An 11,082-nucleotide genomic window follows, 5' to 3' on the forward strand; every position below is an offset into this window, starting at 1 on the left:
GCCCCAGCCCGCAGCAGCAGCCTGCTCCTTCCTGCGTGCAGATCCAGGGGTACACCTCCCCCCCACCCAGAAGAGCCCAGCACAGCCCCCCAGCCCTCCCAGGGTGCACACAGCAGCAGGAGCTGTGTCCCCCTCCGCATCCACTGGCAGTTCCCTCTGCTTTTCTCCCTGCTGCAGCCCCAGGAGCAGCCGACACCACCTGCCCGCAGTTGCTGGGCTGGACTGCACTGCACCCTGCCCCACGCCCCTTCCTTAGGCCCAGCCTCCCTTCCTCCCTCACGACCATGGGAACGTATCCCTATTTGTTACCTTATAAACTGGGTTCCCTTTATGCAAATTTGACTTATGTGCAGTTTTCTGGGAATGCATGTACCACATAAAGCAAGGGAAACCTGTATATACACAGACAACTAATTTGCCTCTTGTTGTATCTTGTGTATCAGGACTTCACTGGTTTAAGAGTGATCTCTGGGAGTTTAAATAGCTGAAAACAAACTGCAGCAGAGTCTGCCAGAATTTGAATCTTACTGTGAAGTTTGTATAAAATGTACCATGTAATTGAGGAGTACACTATACACAGTAGAATCCAGGAGGGTTACCTCTGTGCAAACACAGATACTGCAAAGAACTGCTGGGTTGAATTTTTGTGCATCCCTTCTCCATGTTTAAACTATTGTTTTTTCCCCTGGTAAAGAGTTAATATTACCCATTCTCATTACAATTATGACATTATAAGCTTCTAGTCCAATGAATGCCTACAGATTGGAAATGATCCAATATTATACCATGCAACACACAGGAAAACTGCATATCATTGTAAAGGCATAATTTAATTTGCAAGGTTTTCCTTGAAGCAATACATTAGTAGCATGGATCACCATTACAATAAGTAGAAGAGCTTTGGAGTTCATTTTTAAAAAGTACTTTCATTTAATTAGTTTGTCCAAGCAAAATATACTAAAATTAGTAGCAAGGCTTGACAGTACCAAAGTAGAATTAATGATGAATTTATAAGGAAAACATCTATAAACGAGTACAAGCATTACAGGAAATTGTTTACGTAATATTTTAATTAGGGTCAGGAGATTCTTGGTAGCTTGGCTGTAAAAACTTAAATCATATCTATACAACACTTCCTTTTTAGAACTGGTATTTTTCTTCAATTAAGTAATGAGAAAAATGAGAATTCCTGCATAAGTAGTTCTTATTTAAGAATTTCCAGTTCACCACCACAGAGCACTCTTGCTCTCACAAGTCAGACAACATTTTGAGAGAAGATACAGAGGTTTCCTTTGACTAAAAACGAAAGAATGTTAATAATTAGCCACCCAGGAGGCATTTGCTTCACAATATTTTTTGTTACTCCGTAGCTTCCATTGTGGTAGGATTTGCAGGGACTCACAAGAAGGTTTGGCATATAGCTTTTAATTCAAATTTAAACTTAAACCCACCACATTCCTGCTCCAAATTAAAAGCACAGGACAACTACTGGCTTGTCATAAATAACCCTCATTTGTTAGAAATCACCGAGGTAGATTTTAAGTTATCCTCCAGAGATTCAATGACCACAAAAAAGCCAGAGTATTTTTGTTGTGATGTTGTGAGGGAAGTGGAACCAAAGAGAACTGCAATTCTATAATACAGACGTCTAATGCTTTAGTAGCACAAAAGGTATTGTCAAAGCAAAAAATCAATCAAAACATAAGTCAAAGTAGTATCTCTGAAGGCTGACTTAAGAAAAACAAAATTTTAAATATAATATACAAAAGCCAATTCTTTTTTAATGAAAACCTGATTAAATAGATTGCCAAAAAAGACCAAAAAGGTACTGATTTTGTTCAATATTTTCATTAACAACCTGAGATGGGATGGAGTCCACCCTCAGCAAGTTTGCAGATGACACTAAGCTGGGGCGAGTAGTAGATATGGTGTAAGGCAGGGCTATGATTCAGAAAGACCTTGACAAATTGGAGGATTTCACCAGAAGAAATCTCAGGATGTTCAATAAGGACAGGTGCAAACTGCACTTAGGGTGGAACAATCCCATGCACCAGGCTGGTGCATGTACAGGCTGGTGACTGACTGGCTAAGCAGCAGCTCTGCAGAAAAGGACCTAGGGGTTATAGTGGACAATAAGCTGAATATAAGCAAACACCATGCCCTTGCTGCCAAGAAGGCTAACAGCATACTGGGCTGCATTAGTGGGACTGAGTGCTGCCAGCAGATCAAGGGAAGTGATTATCACCTTTTATTCGGCACTGGTGAGGCCACATCCGGAGTACTGAGTCTAGTTTTGCCCTCGCTCCCCCCTCCCCCAAAAGGATGTGCATAAGTTGGGAGAGAATCCAGTGAAGGGCAATGAAAATGGTTAGGGGGCTGGGACACATGACTTTTGAGGAGAGGCTGGTGGAATTGGACGTAGTCTGGAGAAGAGAAGACTGAGTGGGGATTTAATAGCAGCCTTCAGCTGGGGGGTCAGCCTGCCAGCCCAGACCTGCTCAGCCCTGGCTCAACATGCTGTGGAGGGGCTGACCAGGGCATGACGGTACTACTAGCTGGCAGGCAGCCTCGACAATGTAGCAACCTTGTGCCCCGGCCAGTCTTGGTCTCCATCTACACTTGTGTTGCAGCAAAGTAAAATAATTCTGCCATAGGATAGTATGTGTGTCAGGCAGTACTATCCTACAGCAGAATGAATTAGTTTCCTCTGGCCTAATAGCACCGCTCCTGTAAATGGTGATGCTTTACTGATTGTCATGGATTAGTTAGCTTTAGAATTTTACTGGATAACAGTATGCAAGATCAAATACACAATGAAACGAACACAAAAAGGCTAGGAGGAAATAAATCAAAATATGTCTAATAAAAATGGGGGGGGGGAGGTTATTGAAAAAAGACTAAAAAGCTGCATCTTTGATACCTGTTAAATGTTCTTCAGTAAATAAAATACATTCAATAAACACTTGGTTTTCTCTGATTTTCTTAGTGCTCCGACTTGCCTTCTCAGTATGTTATAGATACAAGTTAAATGATTCAGAAGAGTTTAAAACCTTGTTGTACAGCCATCCATGTTTTTAGCTGATTACTACTGAGGTAGTCAGAGTAATAGAGAAGTAGGGCTGGAAGGGACCTCCATAGGTCAACTAGTCCAACCCCCTGCCTGAAGCAGGATCATCCCTATCTAAACTATCCTATACAAATGTATAGTCCAACCCAGGGTAGGCAACCCTCAGTATGTGAGCTAGAGCATGGCATGTGAAGGCATTTTCCTTGGCAAGCATGCTTTGGGGCAGACAGCTGTCATGGTAATGCAGCTCCAACCCCTTCCCTGACCTCTGCCTCAAGATGCATGTGGCAGGGGAGCCTCAAAGGGTCTGATCCTTGTTGTGGCAGTACAGCCCCAGCCCCTTCCCTACCATCTGCCCTGACGCTCGTGTGCCCATCAAAGAGCCCAGGCTTCTTGCAGCAAGCAGCAGGGAGGCTGCTAGCAGCTGCACCAGGGTCTGTGGAGCCCCAGCCTGGCTCATTGCTCATGGGGTAGTCCACATGCATCTTGAGGTTGAGAGGGGACCTGATGACAGTCTATAAACTCACTAGGGGGGACCAGAAGGGTTTGGGGGAGACCTTGTTTGCAGCGCTGGCCCAAGGACCAAGCCCTGGGGGACTCTGCTGCCCACTTCTCCCCAGGTCGAATATGACCCGTCCACCACCACCCTCTGAGTGCGACCCTTCAGACAATCTGCAATCCATCTGACTGTGTAGGCATCAGTGCCAGTCACCCAATTTCTTAATGAGGATGGGATGGGAGACGGTGTCAAAGGCCTTGCTGAAGTCCAGAAAGACTACATCCACGGCAACACCTGCATCCAAGGCTTTTGTGACCTGATCATAAAAGGCAATCAGGTTGGTCTGACATGACCTCCCCCTAATGAAACCATGCTGGTTGCCCTTGAGCATCAACACTGAGGCCGGCCCATCACAGATGTGCTCCATGATGATCTTCTCAAAGAGTTTCCCTAGGATTGAGGTAAGACTGACGGGCCTATAGTTGCCTGGGTCCTCCCTCCTCCCTTTTTTAAAGATGGGGACCACGTTGGCTACCTTCCAATCATCCGGCACCTGGCCCGAGCACCACGAGCTCGATGAGGGACATGGAGCTGGTCTGTGGGCTAAAATGGACCCAGAGACTGGGCCCATGTACTAGATCTAGAGTGCAGGACTGGGTCAGTGTGGGTCCTGCAGGCAGCATGTGCCCTGGACCTGCCCACATGCTGCCTGCAACATGCAAGCCAGATCTAGCCCCACAGACAGCACACCTGATCCACAGGGCCATTCCAGGATGCACGCTGCACTTGTGCTAGACTGACCCTGCGCTCTGGATCCGGCACGGCACTGCATGCAGCATGTACTTCAGACTGACCTATGTGATATGTGTAGCATGCAAACCAGCTCCAGCCCTCATGCTGCATGCAGCCTGCATGACATGGGCTCCACATGCACTGTATAGGGCCATGGTCAGCACGTGCCACACATGGTATGCTGGTCTGCAAGCCACAGCCAGCACTGTGGACTGGAAAATAAGATTCGGTGGGCCAGATCCAGCCCACAGACAGTCTTTGACACCCCTTGCCTAAAGGAAGCAGAAGCCTGAATCAATGCAGGCAGTGCACTCATGCATTGTGCTGTGGGATTGTGGCGGTCAGACAACCTACACTAGACAGTTTGGCTGCCTATACACGTGCTTGTTCGTGAGAATGTACTGGAGCAGACTTGATTAATTGGGTCTGCTTCACATTCTAATTAAATGCTTTAGCATTGTTTCATCATTTTGAAATGGCCACAGGGGCACTTTAGCTAAACCTTAAATGAGGTTTCCTAGAAAGGTAGTCAAATGAGGTTTAGCTAAAGCATCCCATGGCCATTTTTAAATGCATTAAGGCTTAACAGACATGATGATGAAGCATTTTAATTAGAGCAGCTCTTTGGGAGCAGTTCTAATTAAAATGCCCCCACCCCCGAGCATGCATATAGACAGCCTTTCTGTCACTGTAGCTATGTCAGCATAGCTATGTTGATAAATGCCTCAAGTCCAGACATAGCACACACACAGAGAAAAGGAACTATATAGGTTCACCTTCTAGAATCTAGACTAAATGAATTGGGGATGAATAAGTTTTACTGAGCCACAGCTCAATTCATAAAGTGCAAGTTTATTTCAACATCCATCCAGATTTAAGCAAAGTAGTTACTCCCACCTCTGCAACAGCATAAGCTAACCTGATGAAAAGCTCTGTCAACTTAATGTACCTACTCCACTGATTTCACCAACATGGGTTTATCAGCTTGGTGGTATGATTCTCCTTTGAGCTACAGTAGTTTGCCTTAAAAGTTTCCTAACAGTTTAAGTGAAAGCCACCTTGGGACAGCATCCTAAACATTTGCATTAAATGAGAATTTTAATTTTTACAAAAAACATGCCTAAAAGCATGTTCCACTATTGAAGCATGTGCTTATAACATGAGGATATCATGATGGAACTTTGTAGGGAGGAATGCATGGAAGAGAGGAATGCATTGAAGAAGGAAACCGAAGGCTTCGGAGATGGTGTCACCATGTTGGTCTTGGATTCCTTGACCTTGATATGCAGTTCAACAGCACTTGTATACATGCAAGAGATGGTATTCACTTCACAGGCAGAGGGAAGAAGCTCTTCTCTATGAGAATCGCCGACTTACTGAGCAGGCTTTAAACTAGGCAAGCCCGCGGGAGTGGGGGTAGATTCCACTAGTGGGCATAAATCCTCCGGCCAAGATGACCCAGGGGAGGATATTTAAGTAAGGGGCATCCGGATGAGTACTAATGCTGTGAGAGAACTGCAGAGGGGCAGAAAACCTGCAAAGACTACGGGTGAACTCAGCTGTCTTTATGACAACACCAGAAGCATGGGCAATAAACAGGATGAACTGGCTCTCTTTCTGGCAGACAAGAAATTTGATGTCACTGACCTGCCGGAGACTTGCTGGGACAATACATATGATTGGGCAGTTGATATTGAGGGCTAGAGGCTCTACAGAAAGGATCAGGTAGGGAAGAAGGGTGGAGGGGTAGCCCTCTATGTGGAAGAGTGATGCCCATCCCTGCAGGTTAAGTTTGACTGTATGGAGAGGCCCCCTGAAATCCTCTGGGTCAAGATACAAGGGGGCTCAGAAGAAGGGGACCTGATGGTGGGAGTCTACTATAGAACTCCCTACCAAGAAAAATTCTCCAGGGAACTGACCGAGGCAGTGACCCATGACTATCAAGTCTTTAGTGCTGGCTGCAACTGCCCTGACACCTGTTGGGAAGACCATTCAGCCAGCTCCAGTAGATCAACCAACTTCTTGGCAGCTATAGATGACCTGTTCTTGACACAGATTGTGGAGGGACTGATTGGGGTAAAGCCATTCTGAACTTGGTGTTGACCAAAGGGGAAGACATGGTAGGCCACCTGAAGATTGGAGGTACTCTGGGCAACAGTGATCACAATTTGATCAGCTTCACCATCCATTGAAAGGCTGGGAATTCTGCCAGCAGAACAGAAGTCCTAGACTTCAGAAGGGCAGACTTTGGTAAACTCAAGAGTCTAGTTAGAAAGGCCCTTCTCAACCAGTGACTGGATGATTTGGGAGTTCAGGAGTGGTGGTCCTTCCTTAAGGAGGCAATTAGTGCTCAAAGAGAGGCCATTCCCACAGTCAAAAAGAGGGAAAGGGGCCAAGAGACACACTTGACTCAACAGGGACATTAGAGAACTTCTCAAAAAGAAAAAAGAAGTGTATATGAAATGGAAAAATGGTGCAGCATCCAGAGAGGAATACATACATACAGCCAGGGTCTGCAGGTATGGGACAAAGAAAGCCAAGGCATGCATAGAGATCAAGATGGCAACTGAATTAAAAAGACATCAAAAAATCCTTCTAGAGGTACATAGAAAGCAAGGAAAAAAAAAAAACAAACAAAAAAATCATCAAGCTCCACTGTTGGACCCCTACTGAATGTGGAGGGGCAGCCTGAAGTTGATCCCTTCAGGCTGAGCTCCTAAATACTTACTTTGCATCAGTATTCTTGAAATCAGACGTAAACTCATCACCTGTCCAGAGGCCCAGAGAATATGAGGAAGACAGCAGTCCACATAAAAATCAGTCCCAAACAGATGAAAATACTCTTAGAACATTTGAACATTTTCAAGTCTGCTGGGCCAGATGACCTGCATCCAAGAGTCCTGAAAGAACTGGCCGACCTCATAGTGGCACCTCTAGGAAGGCTGTTCAAAGAGTTGTGGAACTTCAGGAGTGGTCCTGAACAACTGAAGAGGGCTAATGCGGTACCCATCTTTAAAAAAGAAAAGGGAGATGGCCTTGCCAAGTACAGACCGGTCTGTGTGACTTCAGTCCTAGGAAAAATCTTTGGAAAAATTGTCAAGGAGGCCATCAACCGCAAACTCGTAACTGGCGGGGTATTAAGAATCAACCAGCACGGCTTTGTCAAGGGGAGGTCATACCTAACAAACCTGGTGTCCTTCTACAATCAGGTAATTAACCAGCTGGACATGCAGTCGAGGTAAAATTTAGGCTGGACATAAGGAAAAACTGCTTTCCCATAAGAGTATCTAGAATCTGAAACACTCCCAGCAGAGGTGGTGCAGTCGCAATCCCTGGAGGTGTTCAAAAGGAGGCTGGACAAGCACCTCATTGAGCTCATTTGAGCCCAACTACCTCCTGCCCATGGCAGAGGAACGGACTTGACAAGCTGACAGGTCCCTTCCCGTCCTATTATTCTATGATTCTACAGCCAAATATCTATTTTCATGTTTTCCAACTGAAAGAAAACAATTTTATAAACCATGACACCACAGATACTAATTGCGACTATAGGATATTAACTATCCATTAGTAAAACCTGTTGTATTTTTTGCATCTGTAATCTTTTGCAGTTTCTTTTGAAGCTAAAGAAAAAAAAGATGCCTTTTAAGTCTTCACAGTTCATATAAATGAGAAATAGTACAAAACTGACCTGCTTTATATATAGGGTGGGAAGGGGGGAATCCCATCTGTGAAAAACTAACCTCATGTTACACAAAGAAAAAAACCAACTCAATGAAATTATTTATCCAATCACAATTTATGATATTTTTAAATATAGATGAGAGCCATTTATGGAAAAAAATCTTTAAATAATTTAACTGGGTTGTCCAGCTGCTAGTTTTGATGTTGTCTGTCTTCACAACATACAGTACCCTCTGAGGTTTAGATTTTGGCCAGAAACCTAAAATTTGTGGTTTTCCTGCATTTTACTAAAAACTTCTACAATAATAAAATATTTTGTTATTCTATTAAACTTTTGCAGCTCTGAAGTATATGCTTGGATTAAAATACTACTAAAGGCCACATGAGCAAACCCAGCTCAAAAAATAAATACACATTTTTAAAAATACCTGTATAGGTTTAAAGTGGGATGTTCCAATACTGTGATTCTATTATACAGGGACAAGACGACATAAGACAACCTCTGATTCATGCAGAACAAATAGCTGCGCCAAAAGCACAAATTACAGCTAATTACAGGGTATAACTCTGTCATCTTTCTTTTTATAACCTAGCCATTTACACACTTTGATTTTTGACTTCCATTTGGGTTTATTAACATCAAAGCTTTGTCATCATTTATCTCTTTCTACAGACCTTTCTACCTGAGGCAATACAGAATAAAAACTTTGCATTTCAGCTTTTTGGATGCAAGAAAGGTTTAGTCTGCATTGTTCTTATGTTTCATGCTTATTAAAACTTTTGTGAGTTGTTGTAAAGTTTATTGCCCTTGGCATACCAATTGTAAATGCACTATAATTAAATCTACCCTCACTGCATATAAGCACATTAGCACTATACTCTGATATATTTGGTTCTTATTATTAATGCTACTTTTCATGTAATTATGCAGTCTTCAAAATGGAGTGGATAGTTTAGTTTTATTAAGTCAGGCTTTTGTCAAAAATGAAATGGCAATAAGATTTTATATTTATAGATTACAACAGAAAAAAGTTGCAGAGGACCATCTTTGATGAAGAAGGGAAGTTAAAGGTGTTAGAAAGTTAACATAGTGATCAAGTTTCTCTTTTCTAACCGCTCAAGAGAATGTTCTCAAATTCTCAATAAAAGTTGGGCTAGAGAGAATCCTGTATGACTATATCCTTCAGACAAACATTTGTACATAAATTGTTGTCTCATTTATGAAGACAGTACCTGCTAGAATTCTAATTCCTGGAAACATAATTTGCATTAGGGAAGTTGTAATGAATCAAGAGAAAAGCCTTCCAATTAAACTGGCCATCTTACATAAGGGATTTTCTGACAGAAAGCAAGATCCTTAAGTTAGGATTTTTTTTTGCAATGGAAACCAATTCTGCAACTTTGAGATACTAGATTGGATTCCCCTCTTCCCCCAAGAAGCTGAATCCAAGCAAGACTATATTGCAAAATGTAAATTCTAGAAATATCCCGGAGGTTACTTTGCTTTAATCTGAATGGACCCTGAAATAAGCTAGCACTTCATGAAATGAGATGTGGCTCACTAAAACTTATTCATCTCTGATTCAGTTAGTCTAGAAGGTGAACCTGTATCCTGCCTTTTGATTGTCGATCAGGCAGGTCATAGCAATGCACGATGCTGTCATATCTGATACTCTAAGTATCCACAGTGTCCACTGAATTTGTATCCAGTAAAAAGACTGGAGTTTGATGGTTTTATTCAATTCTAAGTGGGACTCAGAATACATTTGTTAACTTTGAATATTTAAAAGACCTTCTGTAGAATAGGCAGGTGAACGCTGAAAAAGGAATAGTAGATGGCTGAAGTAAAATGCAGAGATATCTTGATGGAAAAACAAGAATGAATCTACTAGTTAAGAGTATTTACTGTCATAGAATCATAGAAAGTTAGAATTGGAAAGGACCTCAGGAGGTCATCTAGTTCAACTCCCTGCTCAAAGTATCACCAACTAGATCATCTCAGTCAAGGCTTTGTCTACCTGGGTCTTAAAAACCTCCAAGGACGGAGACTCCACAACATCCCTGAGTAACCTGTTCCAGTGCTTTACTACCCTCCTAGTGAGAAAGTTGTTCCTGATGTCTAACCCTAAACTTCCCTTACTGCAATTTGAGACAATTGCTCCTTACTCTGTCATGTGATACCACTGAAAACAGTCTAGCTTCGTCCTCTTTGGAACCACACCAGGTACTTGAAGGCTGCTATTAAATCCCGAGTCTTCTCTTCTGCAGATTAAATAAGGCCAGTTCCATCAGCTTCTCACCAGAAGTCATGTGCCCCAACCCCCTACCTGTTTTCATTGTCCTCTGCTGGACTTCCTTCAACTTGTCCACGTTCTTTCTGTAGTGGGGGGCCCAAAACTGGATACACTACTCCAGATGGGGCCTCACCAGTACCAAATAGAGGGGAATAATCACTTTTCTCAATCTGTGGACAACACTCCTACTAATCCAGCTCAGTATGCCATTAGCCTTCTTGGCAAGGCTCATATTCAGCTTATTGTCCACTGTAACTCTCAGGTCCTTTTTCTGCATAGCTGCTGCTTAGCCAGTCAGTCCCCACCCTGTACTGGGGCATGGGATTGCTCTGTCCTAAGTCCAGAACTTTGCATTTCTCCTTATTGAACATCTTGAGATTTCCTTTGGTGCAATCCTCTAATTTTTTGAGGTTACTCTCAATCCTAGCCCTACCCTTCACCATATCTACTACCCCTCACCCCCGCTGGTGTTATCTGCAAACTTGTTGAGGGTGTAACGCCATCCCATCTTCCAGGTCATTGGTAAAAATATTGAACAAAACTGGCCCAGGGCTGACCCCTGAGGCACTCCACTTGATACCAGGTGCCAACTAGACATCGAGACATTGACTACTACCTTCTAAGCCTCATGATCCAACTAGTTCTCTCTCCACCTTAAAGCCCATTCATCCCACCGTATTTCTTTAGCTTGCTAACAACAATGCTGTAGGAGACTATATCAAAATTTTTGACAGGCTAAAAGAAGG

Source organism: Gavialis gangeticus, unplaced genomic scaffold (genome assembly GCF_001723915.1).
Source record: "Gavialis gangeticus isolate Ggan-Ray unplaced genomic scaffold, GavGan_comp1, whole genome shotgun sequence".
NCBI classification, from domain to species: domain Eukaryota; kingdom Metazoa; phylum Chordata; order Crocodylia; family Gavialidae; genus Gavialis; species Gavialis gangeticus.